Source organism: Nymphaea colorata, chromosome 7 (assembly GCF_008831285.2).
Source record: "Nymphaea colorata isolate Beijing-Zhang1983 chromosome 7, ASM883128v2, whole genome shotgun sequence".
In the NCBI taxonomy this organism is placed as follows: domain Eukaryota; kingdom Viridiplantae; phylum Streptophyta; class Magnoliopsida; order Nymphaeales; family Nymphaeaceae; genus Nymphaea; species Nymphaea colorata.
Window position 1 is genome coordinate 3,721,240 of NC_045144.1, and position 9,325 is coordinate 3,730,564.

Consider the following 9,325-nt stretch of genomic DNA (forward strand, 5'->3'; position numbering starts at 1 on the left):
TAGATCATTTGAAGCGCATGCCTCACAAATTCTCAAGTACAGAAGAACAGCCAAAAATGTTTTCTGAATTATCAGCACAGACGAAAAACCTGGTTTGCACAGAGCAGTCTATCTTCTTTGGTGGTCCTCTGTTAACAGCTGATGTAGGGGAAAGTTCTAGGCAGCGTGGACTGGTGAAGCCTGCCCCAGAAAGTGCACAAGGGCCACATATTCAGGAAGCAAGAATAGGGAGAGGACGAGGGTCTGATCAGTTTCCTGTATTCATACCGAAGGGTTCTGAGATGCCCCCCCATTCATCCAGGATCTCTTAGTGTTTGTTCTTTTGCTGATGGATGTGCATGTTGGTCGATGTTGGTTGACATGTATGTCGCTGCTGGGATGTGAGATTAACTTTTACCAATCATGATGTGAGATGCATCTCAGCAAAATGAACTTGGCTACCCAAGTTTTGTTGTCTGCGAGCCCTTGAATAGGGTCATCCAGCTTTTCATTTTCAGTGAAGCTCCTTGGGCATGCACAAGTGTAGAGCTGCTCAAAGCATTCACAACGCACACGCAAGAGCGCTGATTGTAATATAGAAACCTTCTTTCACGATCATTGACTACTATTGACCCAACGAATGCATGATGTACAAACTGGTTGGACAATCTTTGGGTGCCTTCTCTCTCTCTCTCTCGGCTTTATGTAACTTTGAATTAGCAAACAAGTTGGTTCATGAGAGTTGCCTTTTCCTATATTAAACTTTATCTGCAAATTGGACACGAGACAGGTTCGGAGATAAACTTGAGTTACCAAATAACTAGATCCCTGTATGTCATCAAATAATTATGCATGAACGACTGCTGTTATATCATTACTAATCTTAGGTTATTAGGTGCTATGTATTAACGGTGCATGAGAAGGTGCATACCTTGTTCGCATTGAACTAGGAGCGGCCATGGTATGTAAGATCGAATGTTCTTAGTTTGTCAAGTAGGTAAAATGCCATGGCCAGCACAGTTAGAATCCGTCATATAATTGTAGCACTTTTAGCTGTAAAAGCTTCATTCGTACTGTTGTAGCTATGTAATCCCCAGTTTTAGAATTATTTCTATATGAGTTGTTACATATATCTTGAGCGCTTTTATCCGGTATAATCTTCCTCGGCCTAGTCCTTCTTGAAATCAAGTGTATTATAGGCGGTGCTGTAGATGGTTCGGATCCAGGAGAAAATATTTGGTAGGTTTGAAGTTGTATCCGGTGCGTCTCAAAGATAAGAAGACATTCTCACTGTATTGGAACCATTTGTTACCAACTTCAGCCTCCAAAATGCCGTTCTCAGCGTGCATCCAGGCACACCCTTAGATTTACTTAATGGAGCATTCAACATATTTTGGAACCAAATCTGGTAGAAGCAAAAGAAATTTGGATATGAGCCTTTGGTGTTCTAGTGGAAGCAAATGGTACAGATGTTGCTTGCATGTTTCATATTCTTTCTTGTGATAAAATTATCTTTATTTCTTCATTTATCTTGTTGCCATTGTCTCTCAGTTAGTTCTCTAAAATTAGGATATGCTTCTTGGAACTTTAACTGTAGTTTAACAAGTCTTTTTTCAGTACCAATTTTTCTCTTGAAAGGGTCCATGTACATATAAAGTGTTGCTGGTTCTTGTTGTTTCTCATGCATCTTTGGTTTATAATTGCTTTAATTTTTACTTGACTATTTGTATCAGGGATAAATTGATAAATACATTTAGTGACCATCTGGTACTCTTAGATAGCAGCTTAGGTTTTAGGGATTAGAGTGGTCATGAGCCATGCTGTTATTCTTCAATATTGTCTTACTAGCTCTATCCTGCTGACCAGGTATTGGTTTTCCTGTTTTACTAGCATGACATTATCTATGTCGCATTATATTCATCTGGCTCAAACACATTGCTCAGTTCTGCAAGTGCTACTTACTCTTTGCTAGTTAATTTTCATATGTGGTAACCGCTTGCGGTTACAAAAAATAGATGGCACATCACATGTATATAATACACACATTGCCTATTGGCCTTTGAGCAGACCGAGGTCTTCATATGTTGAGTAGATATGTATAGAATACATACATTGCCCACTGGCCTTTGAGCAACCCGAAGTCTTCATATGTAGAGTTATTTGGTCCATTAGTCCTGGAGCAATTCTAGGCTCTCATAGTCGTTCTACACTAAATCAACGAGCAATGATGATATAGTATTGTCCCTATTGTCTTGATAAATCAAATCATAGTTGTCTAGAGAGTCATTCCTTAGTTTTGGTGTGGCTTGTTGAAGCATTAAGTTAGTTGTATCTTTTTGGTTGATAAAAGTCGAAAGCACTTTTGTTTTACTTTTGGTGTCCCACATGATTGCGGTTGCAGTTCTTGAAATGTATTTTGAAAATCATGAATAAATGTTTCATGTGTTTCTAAAAATCCTATCAACAGTAATAACTTTGCCTCCTCCTTTTTTGGGAGAAAATTTCCTATTTTTAGAAATTTACCTGATTCCTTTTGTATTTTCTTAATTTTTGTGCTGCTGAATTTTATTCCTAATTGGACATTGATGATAGGTTTTCTTTTTTCGGTACAGGGTGAGAGATACATGTCCCATCGTTTGTTGCGGTATGTAAAGAATCGTTTTGAATCCACCGATGAGGTTGGTCTAAAAGACTCCCTTCAGACATGAAATTTGACCATTGTGGACCTGTGGTGCATCAATGTGCTGGTTCAAATTTTCGTTTATACATTTTCGCAGGAGTGAATTTCATGACACAGTTCTTTTCTGTGATCGAACATTATGATGTCCGGATGGTTTTGCTCTTTGGGTAGCTACTTCACTATATTGTCCTTTCGTCGTGGTTATGAAGAGGTTTTGATTTGTGTTCTATATTTGATCATGTGCATGGGTCTTGCATACATCCTATTTGTTCCGTTTGCATATGCAATGCAACTTTTTTTCTTCTCAAATAACGATAGATTAGCACTGCAAATGTGGACTCCTTTTTATACTCAATTGCAAATGCAGATATTTTAGTCAGATCATTTGTGGTACCTATAGTTATGTGCTGTTGTCTGCCTCTGACATGCATTAGTAACTGTCTCTTTTGAGAATATGTAGAACATATAGGCCTGATGAGAACAGGCCTCTGACAGGACTGTTCCACAGAGAGAGAGAGAGGGAGACGGAAAGAGAGAGAGAGAGAAGCATAAGGAGGAGGGAGTGACTCATGGTCATGGGAGGAGTAGGGGCTAAAGTGGTTAGGTTCAAAGCAAGATGGAACTCATTAATTCAAAGTTGATTTGGGTGTCCACAAAAGCTCATCATTAGACGACCCTTTGGAAATTTTCTGTGCGGGTGGAAGGACTCTTCTAAGTTATTTGGTTCAGATTCTTAGAATAGTTATAAAAACTCTGGGACCAAATTGCAACAAAATGTTTTTAATTATGTTCTAATTGTTTCTATCAATTAATTTGTGCATTCTCTTTAAAGAAATTTGATTATTCATGCCATGAAGAATATGTGCTGACTTCTTGAAATTTCTTTTCATAGGCCATTTTTTTCAATGTTGTTAGCAGTATGAAGTTGACAGAGGCAGCTAGGGATCTTGCAATCGCAGCTGCTATTTGCAGTAGGTATGTATTTCTTGGTAATCTTATTACGAGCAAAACTCTTGTTACTCTTTCCATGGATGGCCTTGAATTCTGATCGAATGATTATTTTCTCATACTGTTTTCTGGAAATCTGCTGATAGGTTTTTGGAGTTTCCAATACGTAAGAATGTAGCTTTTATCGAGAAGTTGGTCTTGGTGGCGAGCTTCGATCGGTATGGGTTTAGAAAATTGTGTACATTATAATTTGCATCCTTTTTCTTTTTGTCATTTAAAAAATGGTTTTCATTTTAACATACATAACATGTTACCGTTAAAAACATTATTAAAAATACTTCAAACAGTGTTTAAGATTATGATTGAGAATGTTGAATGCATGTCGAATGATCGTTAGCACTGTTGAATGCATGTCGAATGATTTGAGCCTTCATTCGAAGATTTTATTTGTCTGCATTTGTTGGCGCAGGGTGAAAAACGTGAAATATCTCACCTTCTACCTTGAATTTTCCGGCCCACAGGCGGGCCCCACTTCGTTACGACTTTTTGCACTTGAAAAAATCAATCCCCACTTGATTCCGACGTAAATAACTCTTTTTTCTAATGCAGTTTTCCCACATCGGGAAAAATCAGCATCAGATTTTCTTTGTTTCGTTTTCGTTTGACGTTTTAGTCTACATGTATGGAAAATATATTTATATCTTCGGATTGAGCTTCATTTTTCTGTTTTGTACCTTGCACCTTCTTGATTCGCAGGAAGTTTTCATATTGGCGGGTTTTCTTCCCTGGTTGGACAGGATATGGGGAGTGCCGGCTTTAGGTTGGGAGGTTGAGGAATGGCTGGTGGAGCTGGTGAGGCATGTTCGAGGACTTTGATACAGACTGCGCTGTGATCATAGTGATCTCCTTACTGTTGGAGAAGGGCCTTCATCATATTGGAGAGGAATGAGACTAAAAAGCCACACTGCTCGTCTTGTTTTTGCTTTATGTTTTTTTCCCTTCTACTTCTTCTTCTTATTCTTCTTTATTCTTGTCCTAGATGGTGGCAGAGGCCTACGTCGGAGTTCCTTAATGCATATTATGGTAGTAGTCTTTTTTCTTTTTGTTTATTTTTTCTAGTGCAGTTGGAAAAGAGGCAGAATGAAGTGATCTGGAATGGCGGGATTTTGAAGTTTATTGGCGATTACTATGGGCATTAGTTTGATGGGATTCTGTGGATTGGACGCCGACTCCTTCGAAGATACTTCCAGAAAAACGAAGCCAAGGGAAAATAGAAGGTTGGCAGAAAGTTTTGGCTACTGATCTGTTTGGAACTGCGAGATAGAGGATGTGGAGAAGACGTGGGACAAAAAATATATTATTTCTGATCCCTTGAAAGTTGATATTCCGCATCATATTTGAAGAAAGAAAAATCAGAAACCAAATGTACTGATCTTGGTGGTCCTGAGAAACAAGAAACAAATAAAAGCAATACTGAATAGGTATTTCTGTTGGAATCTCATGTCTCTGTTTTATATTTTCCCAAGAACCATAAGCTCTGCCATCAAACGAACAAGAATACGAGTGACAGTTATTGGTCGGACAAGTTCAGAGGCAACGATTATGAGGGCCAATGAGTGATTTTTTTTTATTTTTAAGCGCTTACTTAGGAGAAGCTGTCACCTAACTAATGTAAATTTTAACTAGGAGACGTTTGGATGACGCACTTATCTAACCCAATTTTGTGAAGAATTATAGTTTTATAAAAGTAAAAAATTTTTTAATTAGTTTTTTTTTTATTATTTAAGTGACGGATTCAAAACCAGTTACTTAAGCTTTAGGTTTTTCATTTTCTTTCATAAGATCAAATTCTATTAAAATCATGTTTTCTCAAACCCAGTTTTGATGATACTGAGACTCTACAAACTTGATTTCGAGGTGTCATCAGGACACCTTTTTTTTTTCAAATGAATTTAAGTATGAAAATTTTGGTTTTTTATAAATAACTTGAAGAATAAATTTTTTTCACTTTTTTTACAAAATGAAACTTTGTCAAGATTGGGTTTCCTTAAAATCCAATTTTGATAACTACTCAAAAAAACATGATTTTGGAAACAAAACCAAATTGAAGTGTCATTCGATCTCCCCCTGAAATCTGTTCGATTTATCTTACAGCTTTTTTTTAGTATTTATTTTACTAGTTTAAATTAATTAAAAAACTAAAAAGAGTGAAAACCTATACTGCTTGAGCCCTATACTGCGTCGAGAAGAGGTTTGATACGGTATGTCTATCGGCCGATACTTTTTTATAACAGCGATAACACCGGTCTATTATAGACCATGCAACTTGATTCGCCTCTTGGCCCAATGGCCTCTGTAACTCTTATAATTAAAAAAAACTGTTCCAAATTTTCTGGTTTTGCTTAAAAAAATTAATCATTAATGCATTCATGCGCGTGCTTGTATTTCCCTTTTGAGGGTGTAGGAGGCTAAAGGATTTACAGTTTTCAATTGATTTGCTCCGTACTAATTTAAGCCTATAGAGTTTCTAGAAGACTTCATGGATTTTCACATGAAAACTTATGGCAATTTGGCATATAAGAGGTGTGAAATTATATTCTAGAAACCTTTTTCTTAGTCCCTAGCCATGCAAGTGGATTCACCAAAGGTTTGAAATTAATGAATCGTCTCTTTCGTTCGTTTGGGCGCGCAAATGAGAATTTTTAGCTTATAAGATTTCAAAATTTTTAAATAGACAATCTTATTAAAGTTCTGCTTTTCACATCAACATAACATTTTTTATTTAAAAGAAAAATCTAATCAAATAAAATGAAAAAAAAAAAAAACGTTAGACATGATAGAGGATCAAGCCATCTCAAAGTGAGAAAGTCCCAAAGTCGATCCGATATCATCACCAAGGATGAAAAAATGCAACATCTTCCCTATTTTCTACGCTTATTTGTTAACTCTTTTTGTACTTTCTTTCTTGTCTCTAGGTGCTTCCGCATCCATCGTAGACCTTTCTTCGTTTGGACTTCACCATTAACATTAAAACTAAGTCATCTTATTAACTCCCATGCATTGCATAAGAAATGATAGATAAAGCTACTGAATCAGAAAAATGCAATTTGATGTCATCTTATACTTTCGACTAAGATCAAGTGATGTACTGGAGATAAGCAGGTTAAATTGTTTTTCTATTATGTTTTTTTCTTCAATAATGAGGCGTGGGTTAGGTAGACCACCGATTTTTATTTGCAGTCTTGAGTATTAAAAAATCTGAACGAAAGAGAAAACTACAAGCCTTGGATGTAAAAATTCCAGTGGCGGCACAAGTGGGGAAGGGTGGCTTCTATTGGCGGGAAGTGGGGAAGGATACGTCTCCACGTAATTGATAGCAGCCTCATTGTGATACCAATGAAATTGTAAGAACGTTTTCAAGGGAGAGTTTGATGACTTCGAATTTTGACTCCAGAGTTATAATTCTAGAAACAAAATTTCACCTTAAAATGGATGGAATTGGAATGAAAATTACAGTTGCAGTTTCTCTTTGTGTTTGATGGTATGGAATTTTGGTTTCAAAATTAGAAATGATGTGTTTGATAAAACAAGAATTAAAATGATCAATTGCAACCTTCGTGACATGTGCCTTAAAGAAAGATGAAAAACAATCCTAAAATTCTCGAATAATAATTTCACTCCCTAGAGTAAAATTACAATTTTCAAATTTTAATTTAAGAATGAGTTTATAATTCTAGAATCAAAATTCTTTGCTTCATAATGCAAATAGCATTTCATCAAAAATGAGAATTTTAATCTTAGAATTCCACAATTCTAGCCCCATGAAATGCCCTTAAATGGCTGTTTGGTAGTTTAATTTTTCATAAATCTGCTGCCTTAAAGATTGAGACAGGTTTATGAAACGCTATATGTGTTAAAAGATGTTTTATGAACTTACGAATTCATAGAAAAGTGACAAGACATTATGATTAGCAAACAGCCCTAAACAATCAGTGTAACGTTGAGGGTAATTCTATACCAATTAATATTGTATTGGCAAGGAAGCGATATGATGCGTATTGGTTGATATGTTCCAACTAACCCAGGAGGCTTAAGGTGCAGGCTAAGAGGGAAAAAAAAAACAAGGGTAGGTTTGTGTCTGGTATTTGAGAGAAAGGGGAACCTCCGAAATATTAATAATAGTTATAATAAGTTTTATGGCCAAATAGCCTCTTCAAACTTCATGTTTGAAGGTATCCCGATTCATGTAAAAAAATTTTCGCTTATAATTTAAAAATAAAATGACCGCCCATATCACAAAAACTACTTTTTCAGCACAAACCAACCGATTTTTGACAGGGTTAATCCAAAGATAGGCTCGTTGTTTGACAGGGTTAATTATCTAGATTCATTGCTGACCAAGAATAACATTTGCAATTATTATTTCAATCCAAAGATTGGATATTAACGTTGCACCGGTACCTTGTGATGGGTTTTTTGGGCCATTGTGTTTAAATTCATTTATATTTGTTGTTTCATCTTTGTACATATATTGATTGTAAGCATGCTTTGGTTTGTTCTTTGTACAGTAACTTCTGCTTCTATGATATTTGCAAATTTGAGTACTATTCCTGAGTTAAATGATTCGATTTTTATAAGTAAGAAAAGAAAGACTGTTAAGGAAGTTACAGTTGACAAGTCATCCATTAAGAAACAGAAGAAACATAAGGAAAACCAATCAGGCTGCTTCTTTTGTAAGGATGAAGGTCATATGAAGAAGGATTGTACTAAGTTTCACGCATGGCGTGAAAGGAATGGTACACTTCTCACTTTGGTTTGTTCTGAAGTTAATTTAACTTCAGTACCTAGAAACACTTGGTGGGTAGATTCAGGTGCTACTACTCACATAAGTGTCTCTATGTAAGACTGCCTAAATTGTCGAACGCCAAATGATACTGAAAGATTCATCTATGTGGGTGATGACAAGAAGGCGAAGGTCGAAGTCATAGCAGATTTGTGGTTATTGTTAAAGACTTGTTGTTATTTGAATTTGACAGAAACTTATGTGGTACCGTTTTTTAGACGGAATTTGATTTCTATTTCCTCATTGGACAAATTTAGTTATTATTGTTCATTTGGAGGAAGTAAATTTAAGTTGTTTCTGCACTCAAATTTGATTGTCACTGGTTCTTTATCTAGTAGCGATAACCTCTATTTGTTTGATACGGTTGCTTCATATCATAAAACCTTGCATGTTATGTCTAGTGGTACTAAAAGAAAATTAACCAATGAGAATTCTGCTATGTTGTGGCATAGACGTTTAGAACATATCTCTGAAAATGAAATAAAAAGGCTTATGTCGAATAGAATTTTTGAGTCCCTTGATTTTGTAGACTTTAATGTTTATGTTGAATGTATAAAGGGAAAACGAACAAACATTAAGGGATTATAAGTTTTATAATCCATCCAGTAAGTCTTTCTTTGAAACGGAAAATGCAAATTTCTTTGAGGATATTGAGTTTGGAAGAGGTGATCAGGTTAGAAGCATTGCCTTTGAAGAGGGACCTGAGTCCACTCATACGGATATTGTAAGCAATAGTCAGGTATTCATTCCTGCCATTGTTCCATCAACAAATTCAGAAGAAGGCAATGATGTCGATCTCCCTACTGAAGAACTAACTCAACAATATCAAGAAAATCAAGTAGAGGTGCCACTGAGGAGATCCATTAGAGAGATGA